Below are 20,373 nucleotides of genomic sequence, written 5' to 3'. Positions count from 1 at the left end.
AGGTCTGTGATGATGTCTCCACTTACTCATCAGAACTCAGTTTATAAGACAGTAGCAATTGGAACTCCTTCAGCCACAACTTCAGTATGAGCTATGTGTGCTACCTTATTTAACTCTGCAACTGTTTTTTGAGCCTCAATTAGTGAAAACATGCCAAGCACTTCTTTTGAATTATTCTTATTCTTAAATAATGTTTTGGCGACTTGGATAACCTATTTGTGGTATTACTTGACCTTTGGTGATCAGTTTTGTTTAGCTATCACTCTGATCACTTCACACAATTGAAAAATATACTGAACATACATGAAAAGCATGATGGCTCAGTGATTAGCACTGCTGCCTCACAGTGCCAGGGACTTGGTTTGATTTCACCATCGGGTGACTGTCTGTATAGAATTTGCACATTCTCCTCATGTTTGTGTGGGTTTCCTCCAGATGCTCCGGTTTCCTCCCACAATCCAAAGATGTGCAGGTTGTGTGGATTGGCCATGCTAAATTGCGCATAGTGTCTAAGTGGATTAGCCATGGGAAATGAAGGGTTACAAGGATGGGTCTGGGTGGTATGCTCTTCAGATGGTCAGTGTGGACTTGTTGGACTGAATGGCCCATTTATGCACTGCAGGGATCCTATTCTATGAACATAGCTCTGTTTGGACTAAATCAACTCTGCCCACCACTTAACAGCCCTCACTTTCACTGATCCAGATAACAAGACACACTTCAGTTGGACTTTATACAATGGCACAGATTATATTTTCCACCTATCCCATGTGCCAACACTTTGGCTTTCATTGAATTTTCTGGATCATAAACAAACTGCTTCTTCAGCAAAAGAGTTACAGTAGCCCCTGTATCCCTGTGTATAGTTATAGGTTTGGTTGCCTCATATGAAAAAAAGTTAACTTCCCTTTTCTCACAAACTCTTTATAACTCATCTTCTCTACATACCTCTACAATCACATCATCATTTATCTTTGGTTTCTTAGCTGTCACTAAAGCTGCAACTTGATCCATGGCATTTTCCCTTAGAGTTCATTTTACAGACTTATTTCTATGACCTCCAATAAGTCCCATGGATTTTTATCACAACTTCTAATATTCTGAATAAATGTGCTACAATAGAAACAATTTGGCCTTTGATTTTCACTTGAATCTTGAGTACTTTCTTTTCTCATTTCAGGAGGAGATATTGGGGCATTCCCACCTATTTTTCTTTACCTTGGCTACTTGCCGTCCTTTTACTGTCCCACTTTGAATCCCTTTTGAATTGATAAGGGTGATGGACGAAAGGTTAGTTTAATGGATCAATTCCTAATTGTCAGCAGTGGCTGCTGCCTGTCTAGCAGCTGTAATCCCTTGTTCTTTTTTAATCTCAACATGGATTTTTATTACAGAAGGTAGTGTGTTTTAAATTCCTCTAGCAGAATAATCTCCAAAGGACTTCCACACGTGGTTTCAGTTCCTAAGTTTCATAATTGTTAAATTACTTTCCTTAACCCTTTCAAATTCAATATACGTTTGCCAAGGTATTTGCCTTAAATTCTGAAACCTTTACCTACATGCCTCAGGAACTAAATCATATACAGCCAATATAACTCTTCTTACAGTGTAATAATCTCAAAAAACCTTCTGACAGTGAAGCATCGATTTCTGATGCATTCCATGTCAAGTAATTCTAAATGCATGTTCAATTTTATTTTGATAAAGTCATTTGTTTCAATTTGTCTCAAAGCATGTAGAATGCCTTCACATCTTTGCTCAAATTTTGGTAGGGCCTGTACAAACTTAAAAAAATTCCTTACCAGGCTTCAGATTATGATTTGACTATTTCCCATGAGAGCATCTGATGTCGTCTTCTATTTCAACTGCATCATTTTAAGCCTAAATTCCCTATTTGTCTTTTCCTTTTTGCTCTGCAATTCTAATTCTAGTCTTCTCATTTGCCTTTCTTTAACTACTTCTGTTTGGAATTCCAACTCCAAATTTTATTTCAAGTTGCTTTAATTTTACTTAATATTCAAACTGTGACTTAATATCACCTGATTCCAAAATTTCATTATCTGGAGAACCTGGCTTTTATTTCTATTAAACTCAAATGTTATGCTAGTACTTCAATTATGGCAACCTTCTTAGTTTTAGCAAACAATTTCACTCCCCACTTGAATTCATCAGTTATTTTTGGTATAATTGAATACTGTCAAGGACAACTCTGCCACCTCCAGGAATTTTGTTGCAATTTCCAGTATCATTTCTAATTCAAGACCATAAGAAATAGGAACAGGAATAGACTGTTCAATCCCTTAAATCTTTTCTCCCATCAATGGAATCATGGTTGAACGGCATTCTTCACATCCACTTTCCTGCCCTTTCCCCATAATCCTTGATTCCCCGTGGATGAATAATCTATTTTAGCTTTCAAATATGAAAAAAGGTCTCTGCCTCTGTAGAATCTGGTGTTTTCTTTAACTTTATCACTCACTAATACGATCACTAAAATAATCTCTGATGAGCCCAAATCTCTTGTTATGAACCACCTAAGAAAATCCATTGATTCTCCAGCCCCACAACACCTAATGTCACCTCATATGATATTGATTTAATCAAAGTCCCATGAGTGAGTAAAATAAAGTAAGCAAAGTGACTAATTTACCTGTCTGATTGAATCGGAGTAAAAGAAAATACTGACGACGTCAGATGCTCTTATGGGAAATATCCAAATCATAATCTGAAATAATTAGAACATAGAACATTACAGCGCAGTACAGGCCCTTCGGCCCTCGATGGTTCCACAGGTTGGCGCAACAATCTGAAGCCCATCTATCCTACACTATTCCATTTTCTTCCATATGTTTATCCAATGACCATTTAAATGCCGTTAAAGTTGGTGAGACTACTACTGTTAAATTAAAAATCACACAACACCAGGTTATAGTCCAACAGGTTTAATTGGAAGCACACTAGCTTTCGGAGCGACGCTCCTTCATCGAAAGCTAGTGTGCTTCCAATTAAACCTGTTGGACTATAACCTGGTGTTGTGTGATTTTTAACTTTGTATACCCCAGTCCAACACCGGCATCTCCGAATCATGACTGTTAAATTAAACTACTACAATTAAATTCTAATCACAAGTAAACAGTGTTCTAATTTGTAAACATGAGCATTTAATATTAGAGCCCACCACTGAATGCAGCCCAAAACTAAGGGTGGCTTTATCCTCTTTAAGCAGGCCATATAGGGGTTTGTGGTCAGTTATTATCATAAATTTTCACCTATAAAGATATTGCTAGAACTTTCTGACTCTAAATATGACTACCAATGCTTCTTTTTCTATTTGGGCATATTTATGTTCTGCATTAACTGAAGTCCTGGATGCTTAAGCTTTTGGGCGTCCCTCTTCATTGGGCCACTTATGAGTTAATACCAGTCCAATGCCATAGTGGGAGGCATCGCATGTCAATGCCTGAACTTTCCAGGGATCATAGTGTGCCAACACCTTAGAGAATGATAGTTGTCTCTTTATTGAAAGCTAGGGCTTGTCTATGACACTATTCCCAAGCTGACCCCTTTTTTTGGAGTTCTGAAGAAGGATAACTAGATCTGAAATATAAACTCTGCATTCCCTCCATAGGTGCTACCAGACCTGCTGAGTTTTTACAGCACTTTCTTTCTTGATTCTTTTTTATGGGCTCATGCAATGATGCCAGGATGGATGGTGGGATGTGTATGGGCTTTCTGTAATAATGTACCAGACCCAGAAATGACCTAGGCTCCTGACAGATGTTGGAATTGGGGCAACTTTGATTGCTTACTTTATCTTCCAATGGGTCCAACCTGGTCTTGTTGACTGTGTAGCCCAAGTAGGTCACTTGGGTGGCCTGGAATACACATTCTTCCCTTTTTAGGTACATCCCTGCTTTAAACAAAATACCTATAGGACTATGTCTAAATTCTCTAAGTAATTCTTATTAAATTTCCATGTTATCAGGATGTCCTCTAGGTAAATGGCAATCTAAGGTAGACCTTGCAAAATGCTCTCCATAATCCATTGAAAAATTGAGCAGGCTGACGATGTGCTGAATGGTAGTCTCATATTCTATAAACTCTTATGGGGATCTAGTCTAAATTTATTGCAAGTAAGTGTGGCCCAGATCTGCCTTGTGAAGGACAAACCTCCTGCCATATATTGGGTATTTATCCAACTCTGAAAAATGTTTTTTTTTATTAAAATCCTACTCTTGTCACCACTGAAATAACTCTTCAGATGCCGGTATCCCATCACCAATCAGCCTTTATTTACAAATTCTTAGCCTTTGTTAATAGCACTGCCTCTCACTGAGTCAGGCATATCCCAGACATTCACCCTTATATGTCAGCTAGGGTTCCATGATTGACAGCCCCAATCAGGGAATTCATATCCTACAAGGTCCAGCTGATGACGTCGTTACAATCACTACAGTGATTATAAATTGAAATGCTTTTATTAACATATCTCATTTTTATGTTTTTGTTTGTCAAGATTTTATTTCTTATTATTCATGGCTCAAGTAAACTGTTGATTTTGGTACTATTATGGCATGCTTGTTTACTAATAGCACTAAGACTTGAATCACTAAAAGTTGCTGACTGTGGCAACAATTCTCCTTCAAGCTGCAGTGACCAGTTTCAGCCATTAAACTGCAAAGTTTATCCAAGAGAACAACTTGCAGTTGGCAGCAAACACTCAGCATTTCCTTTCCACAGTTGAAAACTTTCCTCTTGTACTAAAGCTTTCTGTAGATTATTCTATGATAACTGTCCATTGCAAAGTTCACAGGTTGCAATGCATAATGGGATAAATGTCTGCAAATGGAAGGAGTTGCACAGGAGTGGTTTGAGTGTGTGCGAGAGATTAGTCCACAAACTGATGTGGAGGTAGATTCTTTGAAAAAAGACTCTACACCATCTTTCATCAGCAAAAGTAGAAATCACTTCTAATTCCTGAGACATCCAGAAACTCTACCATCAGATACAGGTTTAACCTTTCTGCTCTCATTAATGATCTTAAGGAGAACCTTCCTGTAAAAAGAATAGAAAATCAGTGATCATTAAATAAAGAAAAAGCAAGTCTTAATAGCTGTGCAGGAAATTTCAATTTTACTACTACATCATTGATATCCTCATCAATGGGCAGTGGGCGACATGGTGGGTCAGTGGTTAGCACTGCTGCCTCACTGCGCCAGGGTCCCAGGTTCGATTCCAGCCTTGCGTAACTGTCTGTGTGGAGTTTGTAGGTTCTCCCCGTGTCTGCGTGGGTTTCCTCTGGGTGCTCTGGTTTCCTCCCACCGTCCAAAGATGTGCAGGTCAGATGAATTGTCCATTCTAAATTGCCCACAGTGTTAGGTGCATTAGTCAGAGGGAAGTGGGTCTGGGTGGGTTACTCTTTGGAAGGCCAGCGTGGACTTGTTGGGCTGAAGGGCCTGTTTCTGGAGAAAATAAGAACAGTGTCCTGCCTATTATCACACTCACACAGAATTTAAACTCATACATACTGATTATACCCAATTCATTAAACTGGAATCTATGCAGCTTTTAATTATTTTATAGACTGTACCCATGTTTTGAACCTTGCTGAATAGCTAAATTTCTTTATGCTAAGACATATCAATCTCCTCTGGCTATTTCCAAGAATGCTATATCACACTCCACGTGGACAGATGGTAATGGGAATAACAAAACCAGGCACAATATTCTAGTCTGACCAACAAAATTAATTGAATTGAATTGAACTGAATTAGCTTTATTGTCACATCTACTCAAATGAATACAGTGAAAAGTTTATAATTCACCACTTATTATGCCATCTTATGTACAAAGGTACCTAGGTACAATGCTTAGTTACAGAATAGAGAAATGAAGAAAAACAAAATTACATTACAACTAAACACAGTATGACCATAGGTCAGAAAAAACAAGAAGCAAAGTTGAAAAGACAAACATTACAAACATCGCCAAAGGCTCTTTGTAACAGACCATGCATGTGGTTTGACCGCTGATTGCTGCCATGTTCCCCGTTGGGCCACTGCTGCCATGCTCCTGCACCAGGCCACTACCCTTTCTCTGCAGCATGCCTCTGCCACCACTCTCCTGCACTAGGCTGAATTCTGCCCTATAATTTATACCAAATTGTTCTAATAATACAGTCTATGTCCTATTTTTGCTTTTGCTACAATCTGAATGGATCTTATTCAGTATTGCAATTGATTTGTGTATTGTGTATTGGCCTGACCAACATGCATTGTGCTACATTCTGTAATAAGAGAGCAGCCCTATGGTCTAATAAAACTATGATGACTTTAGCTTATAAACTTAATGCCATTTGCCATCATGTTGGCCATCTCCAAGCACATTTAATTTTTTTTTTGTTGGGTTACTTGTTTTTATCATTGTGACCCTTGGATAGATTTCGATGCCATCATTAAACTTAATTCCAACAGAATGCTCACTGTTAACAAGGTCATTAATACAGATATTAAAGAATAATGGGCCTAGGACCTGTCTCTGAGAGGGATAAGAATAGAGGGGAATGGTGGGGGCGAGGGGCGAGATGTGGCATCTTTCATATGCACCTGCAAGCTGGATCACATTCATTTTCCAAGCTTCATTATTATGCATTGAAATCAATTCTTAATCCAACATATCTACATATACCACAAGATTCAATTTTATGAAGTAATCTAGTGTGAGATATTTTAGCAAAAGATTTCTGAAATTCAAAATGTTGTATGGATAATCTTGGAGGTTTTTGAAGTTTCAAAGTAATTACTTATCGATGTTTTATTAACTGCGTATTTCGACTTGTAAAAACTGTATCAATTTATTTTTCTGCATTTTTGATTTGGGGAAAAGACTATTTTAATGCCAAGGATTGTGAAAGTAATTGCTACACTTATTAAAAGCATGTTGCAGAAGTGCATTGTAAATCATGTTTATACTGCTGCTTTATTCAAGCAGTGGGGGAAGCTCTTTATAGGAGGCCAGGCTCCAGGATGTCTGCAAAGAGATTCAGCCACTAATAAGTAACTAATGTTTTTGTGGATTTGTGCCCAATTGTGGGTGATGAGAGCCATCAGCCTGACAATAACATTTGATTGGCTCCCAGGAAGCTTAACAACTTATGGGTGTGAGCGATACTGGCAGAAGCCTTCAGGCAGCTGCAAAACCAACTGGTGCATCTTTGTCTCCAGTGAAATACCTGAAGACTGAAGAATGCCAGTTTTCTTTCCCCCTCACCAGTTGCTGTAGCTAAGACACTTTGCAATTAAGTGGGCCAATTTTCTGTCCACTACTTTCCCAGAAACAATATTATATCACCTCATTCACTTAAGAAAGAACAACATCATTGTACTTGGTATAGGTTCTGAATTTTCTGTGAAAATTTGGATTTTAAAATATGGTTCCACTTGCAGTGGAGCAGGTTAGTAGTGAATTGAAAACCTGTATATTGAAGAATATATTTTTATTGGACCTTCAGCATAGCTATGATGTTTGCATCTTGCTTTCAGAATTCCTGAACTATTCGTGTGGACTAGATCATGATAAGCACCTGACTGATGTTACAGTATTTAAAAGTGTATTGGTGAAGGGCAGAATTGGTTTGTTCTACAAATGGCAACTGAGAAACAACAACTCGAGTGTTGGAGACTCAAACTCAATGAGGGTAGGGTGTCTCATAATTCTCAGAGACAATCCTGGAAATCATGTTGCGGGCTAAATGAGGCCTACTGAAACATTTTGATTCTAACAGATGGAGAGAAAGTCCTGCTTTCAAAGTTAAGTAACATAGATGAAAATGCTGAAGGGTGTGGAGACTGGTCATGGTTACATTGCAAACAGATATTCATTTGATTTATCAGGACAGAAATGGTGAGTGACATGCCACATTCATGTGTGAAACCCTCAGACTGACCTCCCCTCCTTTGTCTGCACAGCATATCTTTGTACCTCCATCCAGTCCTCTTATGGTACCACTGTGCATCTACATATGGACAGTCAGCACTGACATTCGCCTTAAATTTAATTACTCACCATAAATGCTCCTTCCATTGTCCCATAACATTCTATTCATCACATTCAGAAGTCCCCTGTTTCTTTCTTTATGGGAGAAGACAGAACAGAATGTTGAGGGCAGGCAGAATACAAGAGAGTAGCCCCACAGTTATTGCAACCCTGTTTAGTGCAGAGGGAGATATACTGGATAGAAGCAGACTTTAGGCATGCATGACAAAGTTCTGTTAGAATTTCCAGAGCACAGTATATAATTGGTTAACAATGTTAACAATTGGTTAACAATCCATCTCCAGCTTGAGTACTACTATATATAAACACAGTATCTTTTAATTTCTCTATATTTTTGATTGTAGCTGAAATAGGAAAATAATTGAATTAAAAACCAAGAATTCTGATTTTGTGCTTGGTGAAAGCAAGTAACCTGGCACTCATTGTAAGTACTGCTTACATAGCTGCTTATTAAGAGTGGAAACTTGGTTTTCAAATGAACTGGAACCAAAGGGTGGGTACCAATGGAACTTTTGCCAGCAGCAGGTAGTTGATTGGTCTGTCGACCATTGACAAGTTATTGATGACAAAGACCTTCTGCCTATGTGATTGGCTTTCAGGTAGTGAACACCTTAAGAGTGTGAATATTTGACAGAAACCATCAGACCTGTGGGAGGAAAGGAACTATTTTATCCTGTATTCAAAGCATTTCAACCTTGAAGATAGTCAATTTATTTTCCCTTTCCAATTTCTCTAAGCTGTGTACTTAAAATGATAAATCAAAAACTTTTATAAGTGTGAATCGGTTATTCTGTGCCTCTTGCAAACAAGTGAAAGTATCTGGAAAAGGAAGACCAAGTAGCAGTGTCCTGATCATCAAAAGAATCAAATCTCATCAAACTATGTGGACATGGGCATCTGAACTGCCTTCCCAGTCTTCCTTCCACCTATAACACTCATTTTTTTTGTGTGCCTGTGTAGCATGTGTTTGTAGAGTGGTGTTTTTAAAGGAGCTAGAGTTTCAACTAGTAGAGTTACATGCTGACGATTCATAGTTATTTATCTGTAGCTCGAGTCTATTTATTCATCATGAATATTAATTCTTGTTAAGTACAGAAACCGAATCTGTCAACCTGAATCTGAAAGATCACTTTTTACCTCTTAATAACTTTGGCCAACAAAATTCCATCAGATTCAGTTTCAAACTTAAAAGTTGATCGATATTCTTTATCCATTTTCAGAAGAGGGTAAAAATGTCTACCAGATATTTTGTTAAGAAATGTTCTTTTAGTTTCACTCTTTATCGAGTCATATAGTCATAACTTTTTGACTGTAGTCCTGGATTCCCTGACCAGAAATGATTTTTATCTGTCTGATCGTTCCTTTTATGTCTAGGATTTGTATGAATATTGCCATCAACTTGCCTATAATCTTCTAAATTTTAGGCAACATAGCTAGTTAATTTAAACTCTGTTCATAGCTTGACCCGTGATATCTAGGAACCAAATATTCAAAACAGAAAGCAAGGATATGGGGTAAAGAGGCTAAACATTGTTGTGGATTGAGTAAGGGGTGTGAACAATTTTGGAGGCAATGGTAAGAAAAAAAAGGTGAAACTCTGTTGGAGGTGAGGAAAAGGAATGAATTTTGTTGGGGTGAAGGGATTAACATAGTCAGAGTTGAAGGAGGAACGGTGAACACTGTCAGGGATAGGGGTTGAGTACTGTCAGGATGAGGGAGAAATGGTAAACACCTTTTGGGGGTGAGACAGGAGGGGTGAATATTGTTAGAGGTTAGAGGAGGAGGTGAACATTTTTGGAGAAAAAGAAGGGGTGGATACTGTTGGGGTAAGGATGGAACAATGAATATTGTTGAGGAAGAGAAAGGGTTAACATTGGGTGTGAGCAGAATTACAAAGAGGGAAAAGGGTATTAGTATTGAGAGTACGTTAGTACTGTCAGTGAAGGGAAACTGTTTTGTCGTTTTGTTATCAAATCTGCAATTATATTTTAGCCATCAATGGATTAGAATACAAATCTCTTCTTCCTCCCATTTTTCTATTGGTAATTCAGTATCTTCATTCATGGTATCTGCAAATAAAAATAAATTTTACAATCTGCACCTCCCCCACAATTACTAAGTTCCTTTTGTGAAATGATGAGTTAAGTTAACATTGCTTTGGCTTGACTCTTCTAAGATCATCCTGACCTTTGTGTCACTGGTAGAATGTGCTGATATCTCTAAACCCCAGCACTTGATTGGATGATGACTTGTCTGACTCATACGGAATTGTACTTGTACGCAATGAAATTTCAGAAGAATCAAAATTGATATAATCCACTTTTTGGTATCTTAGTTCCTTTCCTCAATTTCAACTGAATGAAATGTAACATCTTACATCAAAATAATAAACTGACTTTGTCCATCTTTCATTTTACCATTTAGAAATTTTAAGAATGATTCCTGATGAGTGTAGTATAAGTCTGGACTGTGCACTTTAAGCTTCCTCCAATGTGTGAGTTAGTTGAGCAGCTGTGTGATATGAGGCTGTGTTCCTTCCCAATCAGTGCAGTCTTTGTTTTCCAGTATGTGAAATATGGGCGTTAACTATGAGAAGTTCCAAGACTGGTAGTAAAACAATTTCACAAATCGGGAGACCCTGCAGTTCGGTGAGTTCAGTTTTCAAATACTGTATGTTATTCCTTCTATGCAAATTAGAACTGACTTAACTTAAAATATTTTAGATTAGTTACCATCCCTTGGATAAAACAAGCAATGAACCTTTGTACATTTTAACAGCCAGTAAATTATGTTTAAACCTAGTAATTATAATTTACGAAAATATAACAGTTAATTTACATACAAGATCTGACAAAAAGCAATGAGATACTGGACCAAAATATTTGGTTTCAGTGTTGTGGCATAAGGTATAGATGTGGACTCAGATACTGGGAGAATTCCACTGTTCTTTTCCAATAAATGCCACAGGGTCTTTGATATACCTGTATACCTAAAAAATGTGATTGAACCCAGTAGAATGTCTTATCTGAAAGATGGTTCCTCTGATGAAGAAGCACTCCCTCATCAATGTTTCAGCCTGTTAATCATATTAGATTTTAAAATTAGATTTTAAAATTTCACTGAGTATATTTAATACCTAGTTTTGGCTTGAACTTGGAATGGAAAGGAAGTGACAAATGAATAGGTGTCTGTGGGAGTACATAGATAATCTTGGTTTCAGAAAACACCATTCATTTACACTCAAAGAGTTAACTGATAAGCAAATCTGATTGATCTTTACCTCATATTATACATATCTTGGGTAATTAATTATAAGCAATTTTCATTTTAAAGTTGACATGGTACACCTCTTGGACAGGTGGAACTTAGATACAGACATACTAGTCCAGAGATATAATACCACCATTACGTTAAGAGTTCTCAGGGTCAAAACTGTAAGAAACCTAGCTGGAAGTCAATTTACATGTACTATGAATTGCTAAATTTCACATTTTTGTTCAGATTGTTAAAAATATTGATTCTGCATAGATGTAGGTAAATAACAAAAGTTCAATTACCATATGAATATATTGTGGAATAATAGGAATTCCAATCAAGAAGACAGTCATTTGGCCCAACATGTCAATGTTGCTCCCAGATATGTACAATGTTTTAATTGCACCTATTTTTTCACTGTGATCTGTATTATTTTCTCTCAGGTGATTATCCAATAGCTTTCTTAAATGTTGAGAAGTACTTGGTATAAAAAGCTTTTTGTGGCAATGTATTGCATGTTCTAATATCTTTTGTGTGCAAAAATATTCTCACATTTTTGTCAACATTTGAACACGTGAATTAGGAGCAGAAGTAGACCACTCAAACCTGCCCTATTATTCAGTAAGATCATTGTTGTTCTAATTTATAATTATTGCCTATTCCCAATAATATGTTACCCCTTCTTGCATTAATTCTAAGCTTATGAAATCTTGTTTTCAAATCACTGATTTTTGAAAATGATCTTTCATAGCCATTTGATTTTCGTAAATTTGAACATTTGTACCAGGTCTTCTCTTATCTTCTCTACTTAAGAATATAATATTTGTTTTTAACTCTGATACCATACTGCAGAATGTTCAAATATTTTATCCATTCTATAATAATGGCCATTAGCTTATTGTTGGCTCATGAAAGGCCTAGTTTTGAATTTTCTTTGTAAGTTATAAATTGCAGGACCAGTTGGCTCAGTTAGTGGTACTGAATAACCAGCCAGCATCAAAAGGAAATAGGATGAAAGAGTTTCAGCTGACCTGCAAAACCAAGCACCTCAAAAGCACTGCATACCACATACATCTGACATACTGGTAACAGCTGCAATCTTCCATAGTTAATTCTTCATGGAACTCAGAATCTGATCAATATACCGTTTTAAAATATTATCTTTTCTTTACACTTACCTCATTTTTTTCTAATCTGTTTTGTGTGTGCTTCTCATGTTCAATAACTAATAAAATCACTCTTTTATTACCTCATGACAGCCATGTAAAGTCAGATGATTTTTAAAATATAAATTCATTTGGTCTGGAAGATACGCATCTACAAGGAAAAGGATTCTTTCTAAATTAACCTTGTTGTAAGCAACTAAGAGAGGGATTAAATAAAATAGAGCCAGTTCATCCCTTCACATGTGGGATCTTGACAATTTGGAATATTTTCATAAAATCAGGAACCTTATTGGTGATCTGGGTCATCACAAAATGGAGGAGAACCTTTTAAATGGTGTCCGTTTCTGTGTGTGGATGTAAATGCGAAAGATATTAAAGTGAGGGTTTTGAGGTGTTTTCCTCCATTGAGTCTTCAGGTTGAACACATCTTAACTTCTCTTCCCTGAACCACTGATCCTGTGGGAGCATTAAAGGAAGAGCTGCCTACAAAGAATGAAATAACACCTCATGGTTTGACAGCTTGCTGCACAATGAAAATTGATCTTAATGTCCTGAACCTGGATATATTAGGATCTTTTCTCCCTGTTGATTTTGGACTCCTATTTTTATCTCCACAGCATTTCTGTTCTGGCCGGATCAAGGATCAGATTTTGAAAAATTTCAGTGCAATGAATTAGATCACTGCTATCTTGTACTCCCTTTTATTCTCCTGTTTGTTGAACATGGTGAAGATGGATGTTATTCGATGGGACTTGCAGCTTTTCATTCGTATGGGATGATGCAGACTTTCCTGTAAACTACTATCCATCAGTGCTAGACAGTAAGTCAGCTTTGTTGATAATCAACAATGGATTGGACACATCTCTCCTATGGTCTGCAGACCTCTATTGTGTTGCCTCACCATTCTATTGTTTGGGCTCTGACAAGGAGGCCTGTTTATCTTTTAACTTGGCTTACAAAATCTAAACAGATCATTGAACTTTTTATGCATTGCACTAGGTGAAAGCATTTCTAGATTAGATTAGATTCCCAACAGTATGGAAACAGGCCCTTCGGTCCAACAAGTCCACACCAACCTTCCGGAGAGTAACCCACCCAGACCCATTCCCCATATTTACCCTTGACTAATGCACCTAACACGATGGGCAATTCACCTAACCTGCCCATCTTTGGATTGTGGGAGGAAACAGGAGCACCTGGAGGAAACCCACGCAGACACGGGGAGAACGTGCAAACTCCACACAGACAGTTGCCGGAGGCTGGATTCGAACCTGGGTCCCTGGTGCTGCGAAACAGCAGTGCTAACCACTGAGCCCCCACCCCCCCTTGCAAAGGTAGCAGGTGAAAATGACATTTGAGGAAAAGGACAACAGCTGACATGACATCATACTTTAATTAAGCAGAGTCAGCATGGCTTCATGAAAGAGAAATCATGTCTGACTAATTTATTAGAATTTTTCAAGAAAGTCTCAACCAGAGTTGATAGACGAAAACCAGTAGATATGTTGTGTTTGAACTTCTAGAAAGAGTTTGACAAGGTACTTCACAAAAGATGAAATCATAAGATAAGGACCTATTACATTGAAGGTAGTATATTCCTGTGGGTAGACAATTGGCTAATATGCAGTAAACAGCAAGTGGGGCTAAGGGATTTTTTTTTCATGTTGGCAACCGGGGTTTACCCGGGATCAGTGTGAGGATCACAACTGTTTACAATATGTATTAATGATGTGGAGAAAGGGAGGCAAATTTTCAGATGACACAAAAATAGATGGAAAGGTAAGTTTCACAAACTATGCAAACAGTTTACTGAGAGATATTGATCGGTTAAGCATGTGGACAAAAAGTTAGCAAATGGAGTATGATGGAGAGCGTGATGTAATTCATTTAAAAGAGAGAACAAAAGAACAAACTGTTAGTGAGTCTTGATAAGATTTGTAGCTCAGGTTGAGGTTCTGGATGTAGGTTTGCTCATTGAGCTGGAAGGTTCATTTTCAGATGTTTAGTCACAATACTAGGTAACATCTTCAGTGAGCATCCGGATGAAGCACTGCTGATGATTCCTGCTTTCCATTTGTATGTTTCGGTTTCTTTGGGTTGGTAATGCCATTTCCTGTGGTGATGTCATTTCCGGTTCTTTTTCTCAGGGGCATGGTAAATGGGGTCGAAGTCAATGTGTTTGTCGATAGAGTTCCAGTTGGAATGCCATGCTTCAAGGAATTCTCGTGTGTGTCTCTGTTTGGCTTGTACTAGGATGGATGGGTTGTCCCAATCCAAGTGGTGTCCTTCCTTATCTGTATGTAAGGATACTAGTCAGAGAGGTCATTTTGTTTTGTGGCTAGTTGATGTTCATGTCTCCTGGGGGCTAGTTTTCTGCCTCGAAGTGTTTGTTACAGTTCTTGCACGGTATTTTATAAATGAGATTAGTTTTTCTTGTCTGTATAGGATCTTTCAAGTTCATTAGCTGCTGTTTTAGTGTATTGGTGGGTTTGTGGGCTACCATGATGCCAAGGGGTCTGAGTAGTCTGGCGGTCATTTCAGAGATGCCTTTGATTAGGGGAGAGTGGCTAGAGTTTCTGGACGTGTTTTGTCTGCTTGTTTGGGTTTGTTGCTTAGAAATCAGTGGGCTGTGTTCCTTGGGTACCCATTCTTTTTGAATACACTTCATAGGTGATTTTCCTTTGTTCTGCACAGTTCCTCTGTGCCGCACTGTGTTGTGGCACATTTAAATAATGTTCTGATGCAGCTTTGTTTGTGGATGTTGTGATGTTTGCTTCACCCACACTGCATACAAAGTACCGTTCAAGAACTGTAACAAACACTACATTAGACAAACAGGCAGAAAACTAGCCACCAGGATACATGAACACCAACTGGCCACAAAACAACATGACCCTCTTACTAGTATCCTTACATACAGATAAGGAAGGACATCACTCCGATTGGGACATCACATCCATTCTAGGACAAGCCAAACTGAGACACGCGCGAGAATTCCTCGAAGCATGGCATTCCAACCGGAACTCTATCAACAAACACATTGACTTGGATCCCATTTATCATCCGCTGAAAAAAAAACAAGAAATGACATTACCATTGGAAATGACATCACCACAGGAAATGACATCACCAACCTAAAGAAACCCAAACATATAAATAGAAAGCAGGAATCATCAGCAGTGCTTCATCTGGAGACTCACTGAAGATGTTACTGAGTATGGTGACGAAACATCTGAAAATGAACCTTCCAGCTCAGCAAGCAAACCTAAATCCAGGACAAAGTGTTACTTAAATAAAGAAAAGCTACAAAGGGACTTTGTGGTATTTTGCATAAAACACAGAAAGCTAGCACACAAGTGTTGCATGTAATCATGAAGGCTAATGGAATGTTGATCCTTATTTCAAGGGAGTATAACAGTAGGGAAGTCTTACTGCGACTGTATAAGGTGCTGGTGAGACAACACCTAGAGTACTGAGAATGGTCTTGATCCCTTTATTTAAGGAAAGCTATTGCTTCATTGGAGGCAGTTCAAAGAAAGTTCACTAGGATAATCCTTGCTGTGAATGGATTGTCTTATGAGCAAAGGTTGAATAGGTCAGGACTCTGCTCAGTGGAGTTTAGTAGAATTAGACATGTTTTCAGTACAAAAATAGGATTGTTAAGAATCTTGACAGGGATGTTTCCCCTTGTAAGAAAGACTGGGACAAAAGGGTATAGTCTCCGAATAAAGGGACATCAATTTAAAACTGAGATGAGGAAGAATTTCTTCTCTCAGACGGTTATGAATCTTTGGAATTTCTTGTCACAGAGAGTTTTGGGTGCTGGATACTTGTGAATATTTAAGGCCGAGATGGATAGATTCGTGATCAGTAGGGAAATCGAGGATTACAGGGAAAAGACAGGAAAATGGATGTCAGGAACGTCAGATCTGTCATGATCCTATTGAATGGTGGGACAGGTTTGAGGGACCAAATTACTTACTCCTATTCCTATATTTTACAGTCTCATAGGAGACTCTTACAGTTTGTCTAAATATGCAGTTTTAATTTCTTTAATGTTTGATCCTAACACCTTTCCCATGTCAGGTAGTCAAGCTGACTAGTGTACAGTTTCCTGCTTTAATCTCCCTTCCATTTTGAATAGATATTTGATACACTCTAGTCTGATGGAATCCTTCCTGAATTGAGGGACTTATGGAAAATTAACTCAAATGGATCAATAGCTCACTAACCACCTCTTTTTAAGATCCTAGGATGGAGTCCATCAGGAATCAAAGATTTGTTACGCTGCAGCTCCATCAGTTCGCTTAGTACCATTTCCGTCACGATTGTAAGTTCACTAAATTCCTTGCTCCTTTGTGGTAAATAAATGTTTCAGCATCCCAAAACTTCTTTGAAAAGCTATGGAGAGGAGAAAAGTGAGTCAAGGCATGGAGCGTGTCAGGTAAATTGGTAAGAGAGTAGCGTAACATGCAGGTGAATTTAGTAGTGTTTCAGGAGAGTAAAGTGGCAGGCTAATGCAGGATAGGATAATTGTGTTTTATGTGGGTAGGAAGCCACATGAGTGGGTGATAGGATAGCTAGTGGATAAATTGGGTAGGTGAGTCAGAGGATAGACAAGTCAGGTGGATTGGAGAATTTGGGGGTTGGGGGGTGTGTGGGGGAGGTGAAGTGGGGAGAGTCTGGAGGTAAGGATGAGATCGGTGGTAAGGTTGCACCAGGTTGATTTGGGAAAATTGAGGGTTGGGAGAATTGGGTCGCCAGGCCAGGCTGGGTTAGCGGAGTCAGGTGTCTGGGTGTCAGGGGTAAGACAGTGAGCTGGGGGAGAATTGGAGGAGTCGGATGGGTTAAGATTCATTTGGACGAGAAGTTGAAGGAGAATTGGGTTTTGAGGTGAGGTTAGTTCATGATGACTGGGAGTGAGTTCTGGGGATAGTTGGTGAACCGGGGAGGAGGTCAGTATGAGGTAGATGCTGAGGTCAGGTCAGTTCAGGGAGTCGGGGATGGTTAAGGGTTAGGAGTCAAGAGTTGGGTTGTTGAAAGTTTCCACCCTTTCAGTTTAAGTAACTGACAGAGCTGCACCAATCTTAGGGACTGATCTTACTCTTTTATCTTTTATATGTATCCTTTATTATTACCTACTTGTAATCTTGTTATTTTTGTAATAACTTTGTTGTTCTTTCACAAAAAATAACTTTATACTAATCTTTTTATTCTGTTTAAAGCACAAATTATGCTACTTTTTTAATAATTGTAGCTGTCAAGAACTGAATGGGAGCCATGACAAAGCTGAACAAATTGTTGCTCATAGCTCCCTCTAAGGATAGGCTTGGAGTGTGCATGACTCATCACTTCCATATACTATCTTCTATGGCAATGTGAAGTACTTTATGTAACAGAAGACATGGATCTTGCCCCATACTGAATCACACTTCAGTTATTATAATTGAAGGGTTTCTACTTTCCTCTCACCTTGCCGAGATCTGGTGATCCTCAGAATAAACCACCACCAGTTGTCTCTCTCTAATGAGAGAACAGTTCTAAGGTCGAGTAAAACTATGGTGACTTTACCTTTTTACTTTAACTCTATTACTTTAAAATTATTTTCCAGTTATAATCACTGCATGGAACACCCTCACTACTGTTACAAGAATTTTAATTGATAGTTTTGTGCAGTCTAAGCCTTAAACTGATTGAGTCAGTTTTAGAGCCCTTGTCTTTAGTTTGATTTGGAGCGGGGGAGGAGCTGTGGGTGTATGTCAAGCAGGAAAATGTAGGCAAGCTAGTCTAGATAAAGTCTTTGGGAAAATATTAGAATCTATTATTGAAGTGGTAATTGCCGGATGTTGGAAATTATAATACTACCAGGCTAGGTCAACAAGTTTCTAAGAAAGGCGAGGTGATGCATTAACAAATTATTTTACAGTTCTTTGAGAATGCAACAAGTCAGATGGAAAAAGTAGGCATGGTCTAGTTTTGTTAAGATCTCACAAAAAGAATTAGTATGAAAAAGTTTATGTACTTCTCCAGCGAGACATAGTGGCTTATGTTCAAGGCTGATTTGTATAGTGGTTGATTGACATGAGAGTTAAGAGTTATGGGGGCGGTAGACAGGTTAAGATAAAAATTAGACCATATATGATCATATTGAATTCTGGAGCAAGATCAGGGGGCTAATTGCTCTACTCCTGGTCCTATTCAGGGATGGGTATAGAAGACAATAGTGGTGGTATGGAAGTAGAATGAGAGAGAGATAGTCTTATCTGTATTAAAATGATGGGACCAGCAAGATGACATGAGATAGTAAGGACAAGGAGGTTGTTCTGAACATGGATTAGGGATTTTACATGCGAGTAGAGATTTAGGAATGGTATGAGGACAGAGAAATCAGAGGAGAGAGACATGTTGAGTTGAGGTGGAGTTAGTGAGGGTGAGAAGTTACTTCTCATTCCACATTCTCAGGTCACACAACCAGACTCCCAAAGACCCTCACCATACCGGATCGAAAATTCTAATCTCTGGGCTATTTTCTCTTGGATCGGGTTTTTGGAGAGGGGAAATGTCCCGACCCTGTAAACTCAACCCAGGAGCAAATGTTCAACCTTGCGTTAACCATGCCCTTGGGTTGAATGGCCTGTTTCTGTACTGATGTATCTGTTCTTGCCTTGTCAGGCCTGTTTTGGTGCTGTAAATACTGCCTAAAGTTTGTAAAGCACACTTGAGCTCAATTTGTGAAAATAACAAAAATGAAATTTAATTTTGGATTGCTATATGCCCGGGTTGTTCTAATGTTTTTCTTTATCTTTCAATTTCAGTAACAAGTGGGTCTGAATTATCCTGTGTTTTTGAGCCAGTGCTGCCCACTGTATAAAAGCATCGAAACTCTGGACATTGTTACTCTGGGATTCTGAGGTGGAATTGGACCTGGCCAATGCATTCAGTACCAGCCTCAGGAGGAAGTTTAAATACTGATTACTGTCAACATACTCTGACATACTGAAACTGAAATTCATCCGATTTTGGTATATTTTGAAAATTCTTTAGATTTCTACTGAGGCACAGGAGCTGCCATCCTAAATACCTGTGCCATTAAAGGTAACAATTATACAGAGAACAGTAGATTAAGAAGCCAGAGACATGTGTTTTGACAAGTAATTAAGAGATACTCAGGGCTAGGAATAAAGTAGTTGCGCTTAATGTCTACTTAGTTTTGAATGCTTTTGAAAAGATGGATTTGAAGGTGTAGGGCATAGGGTGGCTGGGTATTTTTAGGAATTGAACAAGTGGTTGTAAGCATGATATTCATAGATACACAGGATTTAGGTTAGTCAAATTGAACTGTACATCCATGAATTACTTCAGTGGAAGGTCTGGCAATCAATAATTAACGGCATGTCACTGACCATGTTCTTCCTCCCCCAAAGCTTGACTCTACACTTCCTGGCTCTGTAACTCCAACTGTTCAAACTTAACACTGTAATCCTCAGTGAGAAATAAACCCTTTAGAGATGACATATTCATACCTGGATCATTGTTAGGCAGGTATTGTTTATACATTCTTAGCCTTGTGCAGAAAGTACTGGTGAGGTCAGTAATGTACATTTATGGTATTTAGTTAACAGGTGCAGTTTATGTACTTTGGATTAACATTAACAGAGGGCAATGTTTTTCCATGCTTTATGATTATTTACACTCATAATTATGGCAATGAAAAATACTACAAACAGCATTTGAGCTGAATATCCTATCATGTGAGATATATCTTAGGCCAAGCCCTAATTTTTCTTCTCAGTTTAAAGGTGAGCTATAACAATGCCACTGACTCAAACTTTAACACAATTCCTGTCATTGTGCTTATGGTGAAGGTTGACATTATATCTCGATTTTGTTTTTTGGG

At 38.3% G+C, this 20,373-nt stretch overlaps 1 protein-coding gene across 1 annotated transcript in view; it reads left to right on the top strand.

Moving 5' to 3' along the window:
- Window positions 1-20,373, top strand: part of LOC122557256 (P2Y purinoceptor 4-like) — a 51,558-nt gene that overhangs the window by 21,504 nt on the left and 9,681 nt on the right. The window contains exons 2-5 of the mRNA XM_043704761.2: window positions 10,621-10,703; window positions 13,094-13,296; window positions 16,723-16,806; window positions 19,292-19,571. The gene's annotated coding sequence lies outside the window, so the exon portion shown is untranslated. The remainder of the gene's footprint in view (window positions 1-10,620; window positions 10,704-13,093; window positions 13,297-16,722; window positions 16,807-19,291; window positions 19,572-20,373) is intronic.

This window comes from Chiloscyllium plagiosum, unplaced genomic scaffold (assembly GCF_037043375.1).
Source record: "Chiloscyllium plagiosum isolate Xiang-an unplaced genomic scaffold, Cpla_swu_hap1 HiC_scaffold_11, whole genome shotgun sequence".
In the NCBI taxonomy this organism is placed as follows: Eukaryota; Metazoa; Chordata; class Chondrichthyes; order Orectolobiformes; family Hemiscylliidae; genus Chiloscyllium; species Chiloscyllium plagiosum.
The sequence above is the reverse complement of the archived record's forward strand: the minus strand, read 5'-3'. Positions and strand labels throughout refer to the sequence as shown.